Genomic DNA, 9,084 nt, shown 5'->3' on the forward strand with positions numbered 1-9,084 from the left:
AAGGGAATTCCAAAATGTGGGGCCACCATTGAAAAGGTCCTGTCTTTAGTACTTGCTGATATATGATTGTTCTTAGAGGCAAATCAAATAGTAGAACCTCTGATGATGATCCCGGGTCTCAAATTAAATCCCAGATGTCTCCAGTTAAAAGAACCAGATACCATGGGGAAGGGAAATACCTCAATCAGAAAGTGGTTGGTAATCCAGATAGACAATACTGGGGTAGATGGACAAATAATTTGACCAGAGGACTAAGGCAGCTTCCTATGTTCTCTGAGATTAGATGTGACTGAGAGAAGTGGGCGTTGCTGTGTTTGTGTATTCACATGCCAGCAAATAATCATTTTTAAAAGTCACGTACAGCCTCTTAGCACATTGTAAAAAGTTGCTGATAGCAATGGTTTCGTCACTGCCTGTTATGAATTAAATTATTTGCTACCCTCTGTGTAGCTGCTTCTGATTATGTTTCCATTTGCTCCAGGCTGCTATGAACGGAAAGCACTCCGCATTTATATAGAGCCACCCCCTGCGGATTCTGGGCTGTTGCAAAGTAAACCATTTAGCGCTTTATATATAAAAATTGTTGCTAATCACCCCTTCTGCCTGGCCTGTTCTAGGCTATGCTGTGTGTGCTGAGGAACTCTAGAGGAGTAATGAGCTGGCAACTGAAACATACCAAAATTTAAAGATGTGAGCAGCCACCATAATCACAGATGGTATCTTCTATATCGCTGAGTAAGAATTTTTATTTCATTAAGACTGACAGCTGGTCTTGAAAAATGCCTTGCTGGTAATTGGGTTGAGCACTGACAGCTAACACTGTAGCACCGAATCAAGTCCTATATTGGATGGTTTGTATCTTGAACTCATTAGTGATTAAAAAGGATTGAAATCACAGGTGAGCAGGAGGAAGACCAGGATTTACTGTTAGGTCTCTGGGTGATATGAGAAATATAATTCATTGATTTGCATTTATATCACACCCTTTCCCTTCCCTTATTTAACCCTCACAACCCTGCAAGTAGGTTTGGCTTAGAGGCAGTGAGCAGCCTATGGTCACATGGTGAGCTTCATGGACAAGTGGGGGATTTGAACCCTGGCCTCACCTGATGTACACTACCTGATTTGTTGCCCCATGCCTGCAACCCTCCACACTTCTCTTCCTTTAAGCCACCACCTACCTGTGCACAAGGGACGCAGGTGGCGTTGTGGATTAAACCACAGAGCCTAGGACTTGCCGATCAGAAGGTTGGCGGTTCAAATCCCTGCAACAGGGTGAGCTCCCGTTGCTCGGTCCCTGCTCCTGCCAACCTAGCAGTTTGAAAGCACATCAAAGTGCAAGTAGATAAATAGATACCGCTCCGGCAGGAAGGTAAATGGTATTTCCGTGTGCTGCTCTGGTTCGCCAGAAGTGGCTTAGTCATGCTGGCCACATGACCTGGAAGCTGTACGCCAGCTCCCTCGGCCAGTAAAGCAAGGTGAGCGCTGCAACCCTAGATTCGGCCACGACTGGACCTAATGGTCAGGGGTCCCTTTACCTTTACCTGCGCACACAGTGTCATCTATGCACATGCAACAGGGGCAGGGCCATCTTTACCTGGGGATGCAAGGGATGCAGGGCACCCAGGCGCTGAATTCTAGGGGGTGCCAGGTGCCTGCTGCTGAAGCCGCCTAAGCTCTTTATCTATCTACCTGTTTTGAAATAATAATATTGATCAAGCTAGAAAAACAGAATACATATATACCTAGGTATTACTGAAATGTATACCTACTGTTTCACTAAAGGACTTCTGACTTTGTGAGCTCATTTACCAAAGACGTGCCATGCCAGCGGTGGCGCTTGTCATTCACATGGCAGCACTTGTCAGACTTGGGGGCGCTGGGTGGATCTTTGCACCCTGGCGACACATATGCTAAAGTCTCCCCTGAACAGAGGTCTGAAATGCACCCACTTCCGCTTAACCATGGCTTACTTTTTCAAAGCTGATGGAAGCTGGTTTGAGGGGAAATGCATGAAGCCCCTGCATGCAACCACAATGATCAAGGGATGGGGAAACTCCCCAATAGAGAAAGGTTGCAGCAAAGGTGAGTAAGACAGAAGCTTACAAAATTATGCACAGAATGGAAAAAATGGAAAGAAAAAGCTTTTTCTCCCTTCATTTTGAACCAATGAAGTTGCAACTTAGAAGATTTGGGACGGATAAAAGAAAGTGCTTCTCCATGCAGTGCATAATTATATTATGACATTCAGTCCCACAGGAGGCAGTGATGGCCACCAACTTGGATGGCTTTGAAAGAGGATTGGACAAATTCATGGAGATCAATAGCTACTAGCCACAATGGCTACATTCTCCCTCCACTGTCAGGAGCATCATACCAATTGCTGGGAATTGCAGGTGGACAGAGTGCTCATCATCATTTTTTCATCATCATTTTTAATTTGTATACCGTCTTTCTATCTTACAATACTCAAGGTGGCTTACAAGCTGAAGAAATAAAAAATGTACATCTTAAAACAATCTAATGCAATACAAAAATGTGATAATAAAAATAACTTTAAAATAGGCAGCCTACATCAAAAAAATAACAGTTAACAATCATTAGAATAGTATAAAATAATAATATCGGCATAGAAACATTAAACGGAAATCCACTCAACAGTTACAATAAACAATATCTAAACTATAATCAATAAAATAATGGCAAGCCACAGTACATAAAACAATACAATACGCATTGAGAAGCAGAGGGTAGAGCAAGGCAGGTGGAAGGAGGCCTTGCCTGATGGAGTGTCTCCCCTCACAGTTCTTCCTCCAGGAACAGCTCCCTTATGAGGACTCCTAGGGTCGGAGGGTGGGGCAAGGCAGGTGGAAGGAGGCCTTGCCTGATGGAGTGTCTCCCCTCACAGTTCTTCCTCCAGGAACAGCTCCCTTATGAGGACTCCTAGGGTCGGAGGGTGGGGCAAGGCAGGTGGAAGGAGGCCTTGCCTGATGGAGTGTCTCCCCTCACAGTTCTTCCTCCAGGAACAGCTCCCTTATGAGGACTCCTAGGGTCGGAGGGTGGGGCAAGGCAGGTGGAAGGAGGCCTTGCCTGATGGAGTGTCTCCCCTCACAGTTCTTCCTCCAGGAACAGCTCCCTTATGAGGACTCCTAGGGTCGGAGGGTGGGGCAAGGCAGGTGGAAGGAGGCCTTGCCTGATGGAGTGTCTCCCCTCACAGTTCTTCCTCCAGGAACAGCTCCCTTATGAGGACTCCTAGGGTCGGAGGGTGGGGCAAGGCAGGTGGAAGGAGGCCTTGCCTGATGGAGTGTCTCCCCTCACAGTTCTTCCTCCAGGAACAGCTCCCTTATGAGGACTCCTAGGGTCGGAGGGTGGGGCAAGGCAGGTGGAAGGAGGCCTTGCCTGATGGAGTGTCTCCCCTCACAGTTCTTCCTCCAGGAACAGCTCCCTTATGAGGACTCCTAGGGTCGGAGGGTGGGGCAAGGCAGGTGGAAGGAGGCCTTGCCTGATGGAGTGTCTCCCCTCACAGTTCTTCCTCCAGGAACAGCTCCCTTATGAGGACTCCTAGGGTCGGAGGGTGGGGCAAGGCAGGTGGAAGGAGGCCTTGCCTGATGGAGTGTCTCCCCTCACAGTTCTTCCTCCAGGAACAGCTCCCTTATGAGGACTCCTAGGGTCGGAGGGTGGGGCAAGGCAGGTGGAAGGAGGCCTTGCCTGATGGAGTGTCTCCCCTCACAGTTCTTCCTCCAGGAACAGCTCCCTTATGAGGACTCCTAGGGTCGGAGGGTGGGGCAAGGCAGGTGGAAGGAGGCCTTGCCTGATGGAGTGTCTCCCCTCACAGTTCTTCCTCCAGGAACAGCTCCCTTATGAGGACTCCTAGGGTCGGAGGGTGGGGCAAGGCAGGTGGAAGGAGGCCTTGCCTGATGGAGTGTCTCCCCTCACAGTTCTTCCTCCAGGAACAGCTCCCTTATGAGGACTCCTAGGGTCGGAGGGTGGGGCAAGGCAGGTGGAAGGAGGCCTTGCCTGATGGAGTGTCTCCCCTCACAGTTCTTCCTCCAGGAACAGCTCCCTTATGAGGACTCCTAGGGTCGGAGGGCGGGGCAAGGCAGGTGGAAGGAGGCCTTGCCTGATGGAGTGTCTCCCCTCACAGTTCTTCCTCCAGGAACAGCTCCCTTATGAGGACTCCTAGGGTCGGAGGGCGGGGCAAGGCAGGTGGAAGGAGGCCTTGCCTCATGGAGTGTCTCCCCTCACAGTTCTTCCTCCAGGAACAGCTCCCTTATGAGGACTCCTAGGGTCGGAGGGTGGGGCAAGGCAGGTGGAAGGAGGCCTTGCCTGATGGAGTGTCTCCCCTCACAGTTCTTCCTCCAGGAACAGCTCCCTTATGAGGACTCCTAGGGTCGGAGGGCGGGGCAAGGCAGGTGGAAGGAGGCCTTGCCTCATGGAGTGTCTCCCCTCACAGTTCTTCCTCCAGGAACAGCTCCCTTATGAGGACTCCTAGGGTCGGAGGGCGGGGCAAGGCAGGTGGAAGGAGGCCTTGCCTCATGGAGTGTCTCCCCTCACAGTTCTTCCTCCAGGAACAGCTCCCTTATGAGGACTCCTAGGGTCGGAGGGTGGGGCAAGGCAGGTGGAAGGAGGCCTTTCCTGATGGAGTGTCTTCCCTCACAGTTCTTCCTCCAGGAACAGCTCCCTTATGAGGACTCCTAGGGTCGGAGGGTGGGGCAAGGCAGGTGGAAGGAGGCCTTTCCTGATGGAGTGTCTCCTCTCACAGTTCTTCCTCCAGGAACAGCTCCCTTATGAGGACTCCTAGGGTCGGAGGGTGGGGCAAGGCAGGTGGAAGGAGGCCTTGCCTGATGGAGTGTCTCCCCTCACAGTTCTTCCTCCAGGAACAGCTCCCTTATGAGGACTCCTAGGGTCGGAGGGTGGGGCAAGGCAGGTGGAAGGAGGCCTTGCCTCATGGAGTGTCTCCCCTCACAGTTCTTCCTCCAGGAACAGCTCCCTTATGAGGACTCCTAGGGTCGGAGGGCGGGGCAAGGCAGGTGGAAGGAGGCCTTGCCTCATGGAGTGTCTCCCCTCACAGTTCTTCCTCCAGGAACAGCTCCCTTATGAGGACTCCTAGGGTCGGAGGGTGGGGCAAGGCAGGTGGAAGGAGGCCTTGCCTGATGGAGTGTCTCCCCTCACAGTTCTTCCTCCAGGAACAGCTCCCTTATGAGGACTCCTAGGGTCGGAGGGCGGGGCAAGGCAGGTGGAAGGAGGCCTTGCCTCATGGAGTGTCTCCCCTCACAGTTCTTCCTCCAGGAACAGCTCCCTTATGAGGACTCCTAGGGTCGGAGGGCGGGGCAAGGCAGGTGGAAGGAGGCCTTGCCTCATGGAGTGTCTCCCCTCACAGTTCTTCCTCCAGGAACAGCTCCCTTATGAGGACTCCTAGGGTCGGAGGGTGGGGCAAGGCAGGTGGAAGGAGGCCTTTCCTGATGGAGTGTCTTCCCTCACAGTTCTTCCTCCAGGAACAGCTCCCTTATGAGGACTCCTAGGGTCGGAGGGTGGGGCAAGGCAGGTGGAAGGAGGCCTTGCCTGATGGAGTGTCTCCCCTCACAGTTCTTCCTCCAGGAACAGCTCCCTTATGAGGACTCCTAGGGTCGGAGGGTGGGGCAAGGCAGGTGGAAGGAGGCCTTGCCTGATGGAGTGTCTCCCCTCACAGTTCTTCCTCCAGGAACAGCTCCCTTATGAGGACTCCTAGGGTCGGAGGGTAGAGCAAGGCAGGTGGAAGGAGGCCTTGCCTGATGGAGTGTCTCCCCTCACAGTTCTTCCTCCAGGAACAGCTCCCTTATGAGGACTCCTAGGGTCGGAGGGTGGGGCAAGGCAGGTGGAAGGAGGCCTTGCCTGATGGAGTGTCTCCCCTCACAGTTCTTCCTCCAGGAACAGCTCCCTTATGAGGACTCCTAGGGTCGGAGGGTGGGGCAAGGCAGGTGGAAGGAGGCCTTGCCTGATGGAGTGTCTCCCCTCACAGTTCTTCCTCCAGGAACAGCTCCCTTATGAGGACTCCTAGGGTCGGAGGGTGGGGCAAGGCAGGTGGAAGGAGGCCTTGCCTGATGGAGTGTCTCCCCTCACAGTTCTTCCTCCAGGAACAGCTCCCTTATGAGGACTCCTAGGGTCGGAGGGTAGAGCAAGGCAGGTGGAAGGAGGCCTTGCCTGATGGAGTGTCTCCCCTCACAGTTCTTCCTCCAGGAACAGCTCCCTTATGAGGACTCCTAGGGTCGGAGGGTGGGGCAAGGCAGGTGGAAGGAGGCCTTGCCTGATGGAGTGTCTCCCCTCACAGTTCTTCCTCCAGGAACAGCTCCCTTATGAGGACTCCTAGGGTCGGAGGGCGGGGCAAGGCAGGTGGAAGGAGGCCTTGCCTGATGGAGTGTCTCCCCTCACAGTTCTTCCTCCAGGAACAGCTCCCTTATGAGGACTCCTAGGGTCGGAGGGCGGGGCAAGGCAGGTGGAAGGAGGCCTTGCCTCATGGAGTGTCTCCCCTCACAGTTCTTCCTCCAGGAACAGCTCCCTTATGAGGACTCCTAGGGTCGGAGGGTGGGGCAAGGCAGGTGGAAGGAGGCCTTGCCTGATGGAGTGTCTCCCCTCACAGTTCTTCCTCCAGGAACAGCTCCCTTATGAGGACTCCTAGGGTCGGAGGGCGGGGCAAGGCAGGTGGAAGGAGGCCTTGCCTCATGGAGTGTCTCCCCTCACAGTTCTTCCTCCAGGAACAGCTCCCTTATGAGGACTCCTAGGGTCGGAGGGCGGGGCAAGGCAGGTGGAAGGAGGCCTTGCCTCATGGAGTGTCTCCCCTCACAGTTCTTCCTCCAGGAACAGCTCCCTTATGAGGACTCCTAGGGTCGGAGGGTGGGGCAAGGCAGGTGGAAGGAGGCCTTTCCTGATGGAGTGTCTTCCCTCACAGTTCTTCCTCCAGGAACAGCTCCCTTATGAGGACTCCTAGGGTCGGAGGGTGGGGCAAGGCAGGTGGAAGGAGGCCTTTCCTGATGGAGTGTCTCCTCTCACAGTTCTTCCTCCAGGAACAGCTCCCTTATGAGGACTCCTAGGGTCGGAGGGTAGAGCAAGGCAGGTGGAAGGAGGCCTTGCCTGATGGAGTGTCTTCCCTCACAGTTCTTCCTCCAGGAACAGCTCCCTTATGAGGACTCCTAGGGTCGGAGGGTGGGGCAAGGCAGGTGGAAGGAGGCCTTGCCTGATGGAGTGTCTCCCCTCACAGTTCTTCCTCCAGGAACAGCTCCCTTATGAGGACTCCTAGGGTCGGAGGGCGGGGCAAGGCAGGTGGAAGGAGGCCTTGCCTCATGGAGTGTCTCCCCTCACAGTTCTTCCTCCAGGAACAGCTCCCTTATGAGGACTCCTAGGGTCGGAGGGTGGGGCAAGGCAGGTGGAAGGAGGCCTTGCCTGATGGAGTGTCTTCCCTCACAGTTCTTCCTCCAGGAACAGCTCCCTTATGAGGACTCCTAGGGTCGGAGGGTGGGGCAAGGCAGGTGGAAGGAGGCCTTGCCTGATGGAGTGTCTCCCCTCACAGTTCTTCCTCCAGGAACAGCTCCCTCTTGTGCTCAGGTCCTGCTTGCCTGCTTCCTACAGGCATCTGGTTCGCCACCGTGAGAACAGAATGCTGGATTACATGGTTCTTCTCTTATTCTTATTTCCCAAGAGACTACAGGATACATATTGATGGAGGCTAACGTCCTGTGTACTTGGCTTCAAACACTGGTGGTGGGGGTGTGCAGGAACTGGAGTAAATGGTAATATGCACACAGCTTCAGTTTCCCCCCTGGTATTCAAAACAAATTCCTAGGTGGAGAATTTTTTAACTCTAAACCCATATTCATGTGCTCTTCTACGCATATGTAGAACTGGCCTGCAAGGAGCATGCACTTAGCCTCACCCCTAATTTCATGTGAATTTCCCTGGCACTTAGTGTTATAAAAAGTACACTTCTGCGTCGGGGGTGAGGTTGGGCTCCCCACGCAATCTAGAACCCTGATCTTCCACATGTATGAATGATCAGTCCATCTGATCAGCATGATGTTTATTTGACAGAGTGATTAATGCATGGCTCTGACCACTGTGTACGTACACATAGTTGGATCGGGGCCAAGAAGCTTAATACAGCAATAAAGCACTAAAAGTACAGCGTTCCAACTTATGCAAGTCAGCCAGAGGTTACATTAGGAACTCACTTTGTTTATTTTCTAGGGTGTCTTTTCTCTTGCATCTCTGTTTCGTGTGGTGGTTTTGACGAATCCTGCTTTTACACACATACACACACATTTTGGCCCATGATGTTCTCTGCACCTGAAGCAAGTGGTTTACTGCCGACAATATTCAGCTCAGCAGGCATTTCATTTAAGATTCCTGCTCTTAAATGTTTGCAGAAGGAAGCACCCATAAATTCAGGTTGGTTGTAGTTTCACTGATGTTTTCTAAATGGTGCGTTTTATGCCTCATTTCTTGCTGGATTTACGGCATTTGCGCAACTGGCTTAGCCTTGTTGGCTCCAAGCTCTTCTCATCAACATCTGCAGAAAGTTCTCTTTTTGTTCTTCTGAATGTTGTTATTGTGTGGAGAGGATGGGTGTGTGGGGAGAGTATACACATGTTTTTCTGGACATAAAGTTAAGTGTTATTTTGTGAATCAAATTGAGTAATGGTCACTTTGGGGTTTGCTGATATCAAACTGGAAGAGATTTCACAATGCTGCTCATGAAACTGGCCATGCTTGAAGTGGATAAGGATTTTCAAGGAGGCAGATAAGGCTGTGAGAATCAACTAGACCACAACCCAAGGGCAAGATGCTCTGTAGCATGGCATGCACATCAAAACACATTTCCAACTCAGTGGATCAGGATGGATAAAACTGTTAGGTAGCAGCAGTGTTAAGACTTCCAGAGCAAATTGATTCTGGGCAGCCAAAACTCTGGATTGCATTTCCATTCTGGAGCAGAATCTAGAATGGCCTTGGCCATGGTCTGCTAACATTTAGAGCACGTATTGGAAACCTTTGGCCCTCCAGATGTTACTGAACTACAACTCCCATCACCCCTGGCCATTGGGAATTGTAGTT

At 52.2% G+C, this 9,084-nt stretch overlaps 1 long non-coding RNA gene across 1 annotated transcript; it reads left to right on the top strand.

Annotated features, from left to right (window-relative positions):
- The first annotated feature begins 2,576 nt into the window (after nucleotides 1-2,576).
- On the top strand, nucleotides 2,577-5,893 carry LOC310850997. The gene is made up of 2 exons (XR_014567530.1): nucleotides 2,577-2,750; nucleotides 2,845-5,893. It is a non-coding gene; the product is annotated as an uncharacterized lncRNA (long non-coding RNA).
- Nucleotides 5,894-9,084: the final 3,191 nt, after the last annotated feature.

This window comes from Podarcis gaigeae (genome assembly GCF_964106915.1).
Source record: "Podarcis gaigeae genome assembly, chromosome: 8".
Classification (NCBI taxonomy): Eukaryota; Metazoa; Chordata; class Lepidosauria; order Squamata; family Lacertidae; genus Podarcis; species Podarcis gaigeae.